Source organism: Mauremys mutica, chromosome 18 (genome assembly GCF_020497125.1).
Source record: "Mauremys mutica isolate MM-2020 ecotype Southern chromosome 18, ASM2049712v1, whole genome shotgun sequence".
NCBI classification, from domain to species: domain Eukaryota; kingdom Metazoa; phylum Chordata; order Testudines; family Geoemydidae; genus Mauremys; species Mauremys mutica.
The window spans coordinates 8,679,861-8,693,444 of record NC_059089.1 but is presented as its reverse complement, the minus strand read 5'-3'; the positions used below and the strand labels follow the sequence as shown (position 1 = coordinate 8,693,444).

The 13,584-nt window shown below is 54.7% G+C and overlaps 1 protein-coding gene across 4 annotated transcripts in view; it reads right to left on the bottom strand.

Moving 5' to 3' along the window:
* Positions 1 to 13,584, bottom strand: part of TOR4A (torsin family 4 member A) — a 43,965-nt gene that overhangs the window by 5,695 nt on the left and 24,686 nt on the right. Inside the window, exon 1 of one of the 4 annotated variants that reach the window (XM_044993154.1) lies at positions 11,906 to 11,940. The exons of 2 other annotated variants lie outside the window; for them this stretch is intronic. The gene's annotated coding sequence lies outside the window, so the exon portion shown is untranslated. Of the gene's footprint in view, positions 1 to 11,905; positions 11,941 to 12,012; positions 12,196 to 13,584 lie in introns of those variants that run through there. One more of the 4 variants, XR_006574257.1, reaches the window with a different exon arrangement.

The following is a 13,584-nucleotide window of genomic DNA, read 5'->3' as shown; positions in this document are numbered from 1 at the left end:
AACCAGATCCTGTCAAACTAACCTTATATCTTTTTTTGGTAAGATTACAACATTGGTTTATAAAGGTAATAGTGTTGATGTAATACACAGACTTCGGTAAGGCATTTGACTTGGTCCCACATGACACTTGACACCTTGATTAATAGATTAGAATGATATAAAATTAACACATTAAATGGATTAAAAACTGGCTAACTGATAAATCTCAAGATGTAACTGTAAACTGGCAATCATCATCCAGTCTAGGGGGGTCTCGCAGGGATCGGTTCTTGGCCCTGCGCTGTTTAACATTTTTATCAATGCCCTGGAAGAAAACATGAAGTGATCACTGATAACGTTTGTAGATGACACAACAATTGGGGGAGTGGTAAATAACAAGCTCTCAGGAACTGAAAAGATGTCTGAGCAAAAAAGCAGCTAGGAAAATCCTCACCTGACCGTGGGAGACCAGAGCCAGCGTTGCCCTACACAGTGACCTGCCAGTGGATTAGGAGTGGACAGGGATGACAAATGGAGTCAGGGCATCATTCCCCAGCTAATAGGCAGCCATCGGGGGTGGCTCCTATTGAGCTCTGACAGGCATCACTTGTACCGTACATCGAATTCAAGTGATCACCTTTCACCCAGCAGGATTCCCAGGCTGTCGGGGCTCCTTCACCCACCACTGACATGCAACCACTGCTGGGATGAGATTGCAGCAGCCACCCTACACCAATTCTTGTTTGCTCCCATCCGGGGGTGAGGACTAACCTCCCACAGGTACTATGGTGGGAATGTAGCTGGGTAAAGTGCAACTTCCTTTGCTGAGAAACAGCCGAGATGTGAGAGCCACAGGCCTCAAAACGCCAACAGGAGACAAGGGCTTTGCTGGGACGTTTCATCATAATCTGCTCCCTACCCCTGGCCTTCGCCTCCAAGGCATGAGCGCCCTGGGCCCTGCCTGAGCCCTACGCCCTCAGCACAGATAAAACACATGGGGCTTAGCTTCGCCTGTGGCACGAACCTTGCCCGGGCAGGCAGCAGGTCACTCGCCTCCTGCCCCCCAGCCAGGCGCCGCCCCCGCCGCCCCCCTGCAGGCCACTCGCCCCCTGCCCCCCAGCCAGGCGCCGCGCCCGCCGCCCCCCTGCAGGCCACTCGCCCCCAGCCCCCCAGCCAGGCGCCGCGCCCGCCGCCCCCCTGCAGGCCACTCGCCCCCAGCCCCCCAGCCAGGCGCCGCGCCCGCCGCGCCCCTGCAGGCCACACGACCCCCGCCCCCCAGCCAGGCGCCGCGCCCGCCGCCCCCCTGCAGGCCACTCGCCCCCTGCCCCCCAGCCAGGCGCCGCGCCCCGCCGCCCCCCTGCAGGCCACTCGCCCCCTGCCCCCCAGCCAGGCGCCGCGCCCGCCGCCCCCCCTGCAGGCCACTCGCCCCCTGCCCCCCAGCCAGGCGCCGCGCCCGCCGCCCCCTGCAGGCCACTCGCCCCTGCCCCCCAGCCAGGCGCCGCGCCCGCCGCCCCCCTGCAGGCCACTCGCCTCCTGCCCCCCAGCCAGGCGCCGCGCCCGCCGCCCCCCTGCAGGCCACTCGCCTCCTGCCCCCCAGCCAGGCGCCGCCCCGCCGCCGCTCCCCTGCAGGCCACTCGCCCCCTGCCCCCCAGCCAGGCGCCGCGCCCGCCGCCCCCCTGCAGGCCACTCGAACCCCTGCCCCTCAGCCAGGCGCCGCGCCCGCCGCCCCCCTGCAGGCCACTCGACCCCTGCCCCCCAGCCAGGCGCCGCGCCCGCCGCCCCCCTGCAGGCCACTCGACCCCTGCCCCCCAGCCAGGCGCCGCACCCGCCGCGCCCCTGCAGGCCACTCGCCCCCTGCCCCCCAGCCAGGCGCCGCGCGCCCGCCGCCCCCCTGCAGGCCACTCGCCCCCTGCCCCCCAGCCAGGCGCCGCCCCCGCCGCCCCCCTGCAGGCCACTCGCCCCCTGCCCCCCAGCCAGGCGCCGCGCCCGCCGCTCCCCTGCAGGCCACTCGCCCCCTGCCCCCCAGCCAGGTGCCGCGCCCGCCGCTCCCCTGCAGGCCACTCGCCCCCTGCCCCCCAGCCAGGCGCCGCGCCCGCCGCTCCCCTGCAGGCCACTCGCCCCCTGCCCCCCAGCCAAGTGCCGCGCCCGCCGCTCCCCTGCAGGCCACTCATCCCTGCCCCCCAGCCAGGTGCCGCGCCCGCCGCTCCCCTGCAGGCCACTCGCCCCCTGCCCCCCAGCCACGCGCCGCGCCCGCCGCGCCCCTGACGGCAACTCATCCCTGCCCCCCAGCCAGGCGCCGCGCCCGCCGCTCCCCTGCAGGCCACTCGCCCCCTGCCCCCCAGCCAGGCGCCGCGCCCGCCGCTCCCCTGCAGGCCACTCGCCCCCTGCCCCCCAGCCAGGCGCCGCGCCCGCCGCTCCCCTGCAGGCCACTCGCCCCCTGCCCCCCAGCCAGGCGCCGCGCCCGCCGCTCCCCTGCAGCCCACTCGCCCCCTGCCCCCCAGCCAGGCGCCGCGCCCGCCGCTCCCCTGCAGCCCACTCGCCCCCTGCCCCCCAGCCAGGCGCCGCGCCCGCCGCCCCCCTGCAGGCCACTCGCCCCCTGCCCCCCAGCCAGGCGCCGCGCCCGCCGCCCCCCTGCAGGCCACGCGCCCCCTGGCGTCCAGCCAGGCGCCGCGCCCGCCTCCCCCCTGCAGGACACTCGCCCACTGGCCCCCAGCTCGGCGCCGCGCCCGCCGCTCCCCTGCAGGCCACTCGCCCCCTGCCCCCCAGCCAGGCGCCGCGCCCGCCGCTCCCCTGCAGGCCACTCGCCCCCTGCCCCCCAGCCAGGCGCCGCGCCCGCCGCCCCCCTGCAGGCCACTCGCCCCCTGCCCCCCAGCCAGGCGCCGCGCCCGCCGCTCCCCTGCAGGCTGCAGGTCACCCAGGCCCTAGCACACGTGCACCTGCGGGAAGGCAGTGGGGCCTGGGAAAATGCTGCCCGGCTGCACCCTCTAGTGGCCGGTGGTTTCCAGTGGCGCCCACGGGCCAGCAGGGAGCTCACCGGGCAGCGCAGAGCCAGCAGCCAGGCACGGCGGGGAGCTCCTGCACTGCCTGGGAAGGGCCCGCAGCCAGGGCCTGCCGAGGCTGCACTGCCACAGGAGAGCCTGGCGGGGTGGTACTGACGGAGGTTGCATGGAGGCTGCCTGGGCCACCGTCCGCCCAGCCCAGCCTGCGGGGACTGCCGGGCCGCCAGCCTCCCCCGCCTTCCCCGGCTTGGCTCCTGCCCAGCCCGGGGGGGCCTCAGTGCACCAGCAGCCCGAGCGCTGGCCTCGGCTGGCCATCTCCACCCTGGGCCTGGTCCCCCTGTGGGAGCCCTGGAGCCCAGTTCAGCGCAGGGGCGGCAGACGCACCTGAAGGCCTGGGGAGCGCCCTGGGCTGGAGAACTGCTGAGGGGCGCCCCGTGGGAGGAGCAGCAGCCGCAGCGTGTGCAGGGGAGCAGGCGAACTGCCAGGGGGTGTCCTGGGGTGACGGGCAGGAGCAGCAGCCAGGGGAAGGGGGGCAGGGGAACCTGGCTCCAGCCCCACTGGAAGCAGCAGAGTGGGGAGCAGAACCCTAGAAGGGAAGATGGGCCCCAGAGGGAGGGAGATCGAGGAGACTGGGCAGATCAGCCAAGAGAACCTTGGCCCAAGTAGTGGGTGGCCAGGGGCTCCCCCTCCTCATCTGACCCCTTCACCCACCGAGCAGCAGATGTTTCTTCCCACCTTCCCAGACCATGCATCTGGAGGAAGTAACTCCACAGGGAGGGTATTTAACTCTCCACCCCCTTGTCAGTGCTTGGCCTAAGCTCAGGCTGCCACAAAAGGGGCCAGTTAGTGCCACTCGTGATGACCCTGTAGACACAGACCATGAATGGTGGAAAAGAGAGTCTCCATTACGCGTCTCCACCCTCTCACTCAGCCTGCTGGTCCCCCACAAGCGCTTTGCCAGGGCAGCGAGTACGTTTGCTTTTTGCCGTCTTTCCATTTCGTTTGTAGAAGCCGGAAACATCTAAGCCAGCTCTTGGTAAACGATTTATTCACGAGGTTTTCGTTTCGCTATCGTGAGAGTAAATCATGAGTCATTCACCACAAAACAAATTAAAAGACAACAAAACTGCACGTAGGGACAGTAAGCAATGAGTAATTCTGCCCAGTTCTCTGCTTCCAGCTGGCCTCGCTCCAGTTACTCCTCTACTTTCTTCAGGCCTAGACATCACACAGGTTAAATACAGCTTAAGCAAGCCAGGGGAGCGAATTCATTCTCCCCCTTTCCTTCTGTGTGGAGTACTCTGCTTTTCGAATAGTTGAGAGTTCCTAATTATTCCCTGGGAAGTTCTGACTGTTAGATGTGTCACCGTAACACGAACTTTGTTAGCCCTTCGTCACTACAGCTGAGATCCTGCAAACTCTGTGCCCGCAGGGAGTCTGAGGAACCATGTCACACAGACCTGTAGGAGGCACTTATATTGCCAACCCCAAATGTTCAAAAATCATGACTTAGGTCTACCAAAAATCCCGAGAGTGGCTTTAAAATCATGGAGAGTATGTGCAAATAATAGCCGTGGTGTTCTTTTCATTTGCCTTTTTGAGCCTTTAGGGGGCGCCGGAGTCACATTTTGACGCTTTCGTCACATCCAGGAGGGCTGGAAACTAACTTTTTCTCTAAGACTGAAGGCTGAAATCATTGCGTATCCCACTTGACTCCAGGAGCTGGGGCTTTAAGGAAACAATAATTACCATGAGACTCAGGACAAAATCACAAGAGTTGGCAACACTGAATATTTATTACCATGAAAGCGAGTCTATGGAACTTGTGTTGGATAATGTCACCTTTAGGACTTTGCCAGAAGTAGCAGAACCCGTTAGGTCAGATGCCTGTGAGTAACCAGGGAAACGCCATGGGACAAGCCAGGAAGTGAACGTTATTAAAGCTAAATGGTCCGGAAAGATCCTACTGGGCGTGTGCAGGTTCCAAGAGATGCGTAGAAATGGAGGCTTCCCTGCGCTTTCAGCTCCGTTTCACTCTTTCCTCCCCATCTCACAAGCTTTGGGTTTGGATGGCTCCCCGTGAGCAAGCGTGCAGGGGAGGGGACAAGCTCCATCACTAAGGCTCCAGCCAGAGAACCTCAGACTGTCTTGCCGTGTTTCACCAGGAACTCAATGGTACGGGGAGAGCCCGGAGAGCCCCCGGCTCTCCACAGCATGGCTCCCCGTCAGGCCTTGAAAGGGGGGTGAAGAGCGGATCGCACTGCCTGGCGGTGCTGGGCCTTGGATCTCACCATTAGTCTGCCATCCTGTGTCGCTGTGTCCCATACGCTTTGCACTTTCTGTTAGCAGAGACCTGGCGCTGCCCTTACCTGGCTGGCTGAGTTAAGAGGAGTATGCCATGGCCAGGGGTAACGGCTGTAGTGCTGGGCGTGCAGCTTGTGTGCATTTGCAGGCCATGGTCCATAAACAGATGTCAGCATCCTAGAGAGGGAGATTTTCATGGAGCCAGAGGTAGACCTGACTTGGATGCAATATGCTTCTCTTGCATAAAGAAATGGTTTCTGCTTCTGCCTTACAGCTGGGGAATCACAAAGTTAACTGTACGGGACTGGGGGAAATGTTCTCTTCCTAAGGGGATGTCTACACTACCTGCCGGATTGGCGGGTAGTGATCGATCTATCAGGGATTGATTTATCGTGTCTAGTGTAGATGCGATAAAATCGATCCCCAATCGCTCTGCCGTCGACTCCGGAACTCCACTGCGGCGAGAGGCGGAAGCGGAGTCGACGGGGAAGCGGCAGCAGTCGACTCGCCGCCGTCCTCACGGCCAGGTAAATCGACCTAAGATACACCGACTCCAGCTACACTATTCGTGTAGCTAAGTTGCGTATCGTAGGTCGACTCCACCCCCAAGGGTAGACCTAGCCTAAGTAACACCCCCCACAAAAAAAATCATGGAACTACAATGCCATTTGCTACCATCCCTCTGCTGGTGTGTTCTACCCCTTTCCCTGCCCTGGGTCTGTCTGGTCTATTTAGACTGGAGGCTCTTCAGGGCAGAGGCCGTTTACTGCTCTGTATTTGTACAGCACAGAGATTGATCGGGGGGTGCTTGATCTGCAAGGATACTATGTCCCCATGTGGGATTTGCCATGCGGGTGAAAAGGATGATGGCACAATGGGACCCCATTCTGAGGTCGCCCATCGGTACTACCGTCATAAACACAATTGATAATAGTGCCCAAATTATTCTATAATAGACATTTCTAAACAAATTCATAGTAAAACTAACACTAAATAAGCCAGGAACTCAGTACAAATTACCCAGCATTGCTACAGCTAGTTTGTTCTTATACTTCACTACTTAATTGGTTTTAATGTCAAAACTCAACATTTCAATAACATTTCCCCAACATTGTACTGAATTCACTAATAAATAATGAGCCTAGCAAGCAAAACCAACCACCACGCAATCAATCGTAGCTTTGACACATGCTCTGCAAAGAAAACTGCAGTCATAAGTACGCAAAGCAAACCAGGAATCTCCTACCAGAGTAGCTCTGTGATCAAAGTGATGATAAAAGTTCTGCCACTCTAGAGTTTTTAAACTATGCCAGTTAGCCATACTCTACGTCGGAGAAGTTAAATTAGACACTGTGACAAAACGGCACGAGCTCTACCTCCATTGCAGCTCCTCCGTTACAATCCCCGTGGAACTGCACTGACAATCCATTATGGAGATTTGCTATTACTAAACATGCTGTTATTAATATTGGTGTCGTGCTCTACGGCCTCAGTCATTTCATTGAATGAGGCACTATCCAAATGTGTAGTAAACATCAGTCCCTGCCTCCCAGCGGCTACAATTTCAGAATAAGACACAACAGACAGCTGAGTAGCAAACAGGCCAGGGAAAGTCAATGGGAGTTAGGTGCTTTTGAAAATCCCACTAGGCACCTATCTGCCTCTTTTGGTGCCTAAACACCTTTGTGAATCTGGCTCTAGACTCTTGCAATTTTTACGTTAAAACAGCTCCTTTGCAATATTTTTACTCATTTGCATTTTTCTGTCACCCTATATCTGCCAAACAAAGCCACCTAGCACAACAAACATCCATACGTAGGTAAATCTGGACATTGGCTCCTTCAACAGGTAAAGTGGCCAGGTGCCTAGAAAGTCCAGTCGAAAAGGGGACCTGACAGTTTCCGGTCAGTACTACTGACCAGACACCCAAAGTCCAGCTACTGCAGGCAGGGGAGGCGCCGGATCATCACCCACGCCAGCCCCTACTCAGCCAGGGCTGCCTCCTACCTGCGTCGGGCGGTTGCAGCTCCCAGCCCCGGCTCTGCAGGTGAGTCTCTCCTGACCCAGGTTCAGGGTGGAAAAGCAGCAAGTGATTGGAGGAGGGGAAAAAAAGAAGCAAATGGGGGCAGTGCCTTGGGGAAAGAAGTGGGGCAGAGGCAAGGCCTCAGGAGGAAGAGGCGGGGAAGGGGTGGGGTCTCAGGGGGAAAGAGGCGGGACGGGGGAGGTTCAGGCAACCCTGTCAACAGGCAGGATAGTGAAATGTTTCCGAAATTAACCTACGGAGAAAACTGCTCACTTCTCTGTCAGTGAAAGCAACGGAGAAGGGAATGGAGGTTATGACGTCACACTAGAAAAGGAGCTATTATGTGACTGTCTGCACCGGGGATTTTCGGAAAGTGCTATCATCAGTTCAGCTGAAGCAGTGGTAGCGCTCGGGAGAGCCCCAGGGTGGACAGCACCGTCTCTGCTTCTTGCATTTTTTATCATCATGTTAACTAAACCTGCCGAAACGGAAATGAACAGGTTTCCAAGGATGTCTTCAGGAAAGTGCAGAATTCGATCCCAAAATGAGACTATACTGGCCATTCTAGGGAAAAAACAGTGGTTGGTAGAGCTGGCTGGAACATGGAACTTGTTGAAAACTCAAAAAATTGAGAGTCTTTGACTGAAAACCAAAAGTCTGGGAAAATCTAAACAAAATATTAAATTTTAAATCAGGACAACTTGAATCAAAATGTTTCAGTTTATTGAACTGAGCTCAAACATTTTATTTCAAGGCAATTTGACAATGAAGTGTGTCCGCCTGCATTGACATGGGCAGTGTCGTTTGGATGCCTCCTGCTCCCATTCAGCTATCTGGGCTGGGATCCCATTTCCCTCGATGTACCATCATTCTGAGGACATGTTGCAGAACATCATGGAAGTCACATGTCTGTGGTGCCTCAACGTCCTCCTGAACTGCCACAGAGCCTCATGGGAGTTGGCCCAGAGCAGAGAATGAGCACGAGGCTCCCAAAGTACAGCTTCCATGAAGCTCTGTGGCAGTTCAGGAGGACATGGTTTAGCATCAGCCGAAATGCACCATTTTGATTTGGGAGCGTTGGAATCGTTTGGTTCGCTCAGACCGGTCTACGTAAAATGTCTTGATCTTTCCAGATGGAAAGTTTCCGGTTTGGGCCAACACTTTTGCAGTTTTTGGATGTTTGGTTTTTCAAGGAGAAGTCGGCATTTTTCACGCAATGCAAACACTAATGCAAATATTAGCAACGATCAGAATGAGAACAAATCGGCAGCTGGTTCCAGGGTGGCAGAAGGGAGAGCAGAGCCAGATGGGAGGCCATCCAGGGCTGAAGGAGAGGAGAGTACAATCAGGCAGCAGTTGCCAATAGCTCCCTCTGTGAGCTTAGAGCAGGGGTCGGCACCTTTCAGAAGTGCTGTGCCGAGTCTTCCTTTATTCACTCTGATTTAAGGTTTCGCGTGCCAGTCAGACATTTTAACGTTTTTAGAAGGTCTCTTTCTATAAGTCTATAATATATAACTAAACTATTGTTGTAAGTAAAGTAAATAAGGTTTTTAAAATGTTTAAGAAGCTTCATTTAAAATTAAATTAAAATGCAGAGCCCCCCGGACCGGTGGCCAGGACCCGGGCAGTGAGAGTGCCACTGAAAATCAGCTCGCGTGCCGCCTTCGGCACCCGTGCCATAGGCTGCCCACCCTTGGCTTAGAGTGACGGAGAGGAGGGAGGGGAGGCGGGAGTTGGAGACAGCTGCCTTAAAAGCAGTTTTTCTCATATGGGGGACACTAGAGCTGGCTTGGTCTTTTGGGGAAAGGAGTCAGAGGAAGAGAGTGGGGGAGCATGACTGAGCAAGGGGGAAGAGAAGAAAGGGGAGTCAGCAGCAGGGATGGACGGGGCTGAGGAGACAGCTGGAGGGGACTGACCGTAGGCAGGTGTGCTCAGAGTCATTGGCAGGGGAGACGGGGTAAGAGGTGAGGAGGGGGTGGAGGAAAGTCAGACTATGTCTCGTCAAGACTGAAGGTCAGCCAAATGGTGGCAAAGATGGGGGTGATGGGAGAGCGAATAAGAGATGGCGCTGGTAGGTGTAGGACAGTGACCCTCAGGGCCCAGTGAACCAGGGTGGGAGGCTGATGCTTCCCCAAACCCACCAAACAAAGTTATCCCTCCCGCAACTGAACAAGGAGGATCCTCCCCTTTCCCCACCAAATGGGGACAAGAGCCGGGCCCCTCCCCCAGCTACCCGTCAGACCGAACTCTCCAAGCATCTAGATGTGACCCGTCCCTCTGACAGCCGAACATCTCTACACTCTGGCTCTGGTGGCATCAGCTTTGCTTCCTGCCCAGCTGTGAACTGAAATGCTGCAAAGGTTTGTCAGCCACGGGGCCTCCTAGCCTCACTGCATCTCCTCCCTAGAGCAGGAAATAGCCCAGGAGGCCAGTGCAAAGACACCGTTACAATCACAGAGTTTGGCCACTGGGGGTTAAGCTGCCGTTTCGGTCCCTGGCAAGGAGCAGAACTGGCCCTGCGGAGCCGAAGTTGGAAGAATGTGGCCCCACACAGTGAGCGCAGCAGTCTGGGGAGAGCGAGACACCAGCTGGCCCTGGGCCCAGAGCACTCGTTGGGGGCCCTTGGAAAAGAAAAAGGCAACTCCGAGAGCGAGCAGGAAGGGGTGGGGAGAACAGTTACCAGGGAGCTTTTTCTCTGGGTCTCACTGGGAGAACTTCACTCCTGGTTCCTGCCTGCAAGCCAATGGAGCAGCAGCAGCAGCAACACAGGCCGGGTAAGCAAGGGACTCTGTAGCCGCAGACTCGCCGGCTGTCCCCTTCGTACCAACACAGCTGTCTAAAAAGACTTGGCCAGGGAGAAAAAAGGAAATGACAAGAGGGAGTGGCCCCTATCTCCAGCGCTTCCTTCTCCCCGTTGCACCGAGACCTTATCTATACCCTATTCTGCAGCTGTGTTTGCTGCTGGCCTGCTCCTGTTCTCTGCAGCATGGACAGCGTAGTCCCATGCTGACGGCTGCAGACAGGCTGCACCGTGTTTTACTCCTGTTCTCTGAGCTGTTCGGAAGCAGGTCAGAAATAGCCTGTCGCTAGCAGTGTCCCCTCACGGGTACCAGGAGAGATGCAGCCATGACGCAGAGCAGCGTGCGAACGGGGAGCGGGGGCAAGAGACAGGCAACATTATTGCCTCCATCTAGAGGCACTGGAAAATAAACAAGAACAAATGCTTCCAAGTTCAGCTCCGCTGCTGCTGCAGCTGCACAACGTTCCGGGCAGCCAGGTGCCTCCGAAGCCACTTTCAGGTAGGCAGCCATCCGGAAAGCACAGCAGCAGGGTGGGCCTGGGCCTAGGCCTGCCTAGCACAGCAGAGCGTGGGGAAATGGGGCAGCTGCCGCAGAACATTAAAAATTACCTGCCCTGAGCACAGCCTGAGGGGAAAGGGGCAAGTAGGGGACGCCAGACAGAGCACATAGTAATGCCAGACTGCATCAGCCCCATGGGCCATGTATCCTGTCTCCAGCAGTGGCAGTACCGGATACGCCAGAGGAAAGTGTAAGGAATCTGGCACTAGTCAGATATAGGATGATCTCTCTGCTCACTTTAGGGCACCTCCTAATCCCACATAGGTAGAGGTTGGTTTAAGGCAAGAAGCATGAGGTTTAATAACGCCTCCAAAACTTGTTAGCATGAACTATGACAAAGCTGGGTAATCTCGTGAGTCGTAGAACTGCCCAATCCCTTTTTGAAATGACAGCTAGGGGAGGGATCGCTCAGTGGTTTGAGCACTGGCCTGCTAAACCCAGCATTGTGAGTTCAATCCTTGAGGGGGCCATTGAGGGATCTGGGGCAAAAATCTGTCTGGAGATTAGTCCTGCTTTGAGCAGGGGGTTGACCTAGATGACCTCCTGAGATTCTAGTCTATATATTTTAAGCATTAAGTACACATATTAAGTGTCATTATAGCAGTTATATAGCACGAATTAGCCTGTACCTTTCTTATAATCCTATTCACATATGCTAAGTATCCCATAACACCTAGCGTTAGCTGAGGTAAGCTTTGGCTTCAGCAGATAGGGAAACTGTCAGTATCAGGACATACAGTTGTTTCCTTATAGCAACAGAAAGGGAGTTACTCTCACAAATCTATTTATATTGGTACAGGCCTAGGAAGTGTCTTCATGCCCCTTAGTATCTGGAAGGCATGTACCCAGCACAAAGATAAGAGTGTGCCGTGGTGCATGCTGGGTTCAGAACAAAGATAAGCAGTCCACCGTGGTACCAGAGAAACAAGATACAAAGCTAATTGGTTGAATCAAGTTTCAAATGACGCATACGGTACCTTTTACTGGTAAGCGTGTAGGGTATAAAACTATGGCGTTAGAAGTAACTTTGGAGCGCAAACCTTCTGCATAAGTGATAGTAACCTCGCTGCATAGGACAGCTCCTCAGACACGGGAACCATACGGAACCTTTTTCCTGTGCCATGTTAATAAACCCGACTGACAGGTTATTTGGTCTCTGGAGTAAATTTTATAATGAACCAAAGTGTGGTCAAGCAACTCACTATACAATTTATCAAGAGTGCAATCTTCCATGGACTTACCTAATTCTTTTTTGAACCCTCTTATACTTTTGGTCTTCACAACATCCCCTGGCAACAAGTTCCCAAACCTCCTCTATAGACACCTGAATCTGGGACAGTTCCTCCGATTTGTCACCTAAAGAGAATGGCTCAGGTGTGGGACTCTCCCTCACATCCTCTGCAGTGAAGACTGATGCAAAGAATCGTCTTGGCGTCTCTGCAATGGCCTTGTCTTCCTTCAGTGCTTTTCTACCACCTCAATCATCCAATGGCCCCACTGATTGTTAGGCAGGTTTCCTGCTTCTGATGTGCTGTAAAAAAATAAATTGCTGATCGTTTTTACATAAGAACATAAGAAAGGCCGTACCAGGTCAGACCAAAGGTCCATCTAGCCCAGTATCTGTCTACCGACAGTGGCCAATGCCAGGTGCCCCAGAGGGAGTGAACCTAACAGGCAATGATCAAGTGATCTCTCTCCTGCCATCCATCTCCATCCTCTGACGAACAGAGGCTAGGGACACCATTCTTACCCATCCTGGCTAATAGCCATTTATGGACTTAGCCACCATGAATTTATCCAGTCCCCTTTTAAACATTGTTATAGTCCTAGCCTTCACAACCTCCTCAGGTAAGGAGTTCCACAAGTTGACTGTGCGCTGCGTGAAGAAGAACTTCCTTTTATTTGTTTTAAACCTGCTGCCTATTAATTTCATTTGGTGACCCTCTAGTTCTTGTATTATGGGAATAAGTAAATAACTTTTCCTTATCCACTTTCTCAACATCACTCATGATTTTATATACCTCTATCATGTCCCCCCTTAGTCTTCTCTTTTCCAAGCTGAAGAGTCCTAGCCTCTTTAATCTTTCCTCGTATGGGACCCTCTCTAAACCCCTAATCATTTTAGTTGCCCTTTTCTGAACCTTTTCTAGTGCTAGAATATCTTTTTTGAGGTGAGGAGACCACATCTGTACACAGTATTCGAGATGTGGGCATACCATGGATTTATATAAGGGCAATAATATATTCTCAGTCTTATTCTCTATCCCCTTTGTAATGATTCCTAACATCCTGTTTGCTTTTTTGACTGCCTCTGCACACTGCGTGGACATCTTTAGAGAACTATCCACGATGACTCCAAGATCTTTTTCCTGACTCGTTGTAGCTAAATTAGCCCCCATCATGTTGTATGTATAGTTGGGGTTATTTTTTCCAATGTGCATTACTTTACATTTATCCACATTAAATTTCATTTGCCATTTTGTTGCCCAATCACTTAGTTTTGTGAGATCTTTTTGAAGTTCTTCACAATCTGCTTTGGTCTTAACTATCTTGAGTAGTTTAGTATCATCTGCAAACTTTGCCACCTCACTGTTTACCCCTTTCTCCAGATCATTTATGAATAAATTGAATAGGATTGGTCCTAGGACTGACCCTTGGGGAACACCACTAGTTACCTCTCTCCATTCTGAGAATTTACCATTAATTCCTACCCTTTGTTCCCTGTCCTTTAACCAGTTCTCAATCCATGAAAGGACCTTCCCTTTTATCCCATGACAGCTTAATTTACGTAAGAGCCTTTGGTGAGGGACCTTGTCAAAGGCTTTCTGGAAATCTAAGTACACTATGTCCACCGGATCCCCCTTGTCCACATGTTTGTTGACCCCTTCAAAGAACTCTAATAGATTAGTAAGACATGATT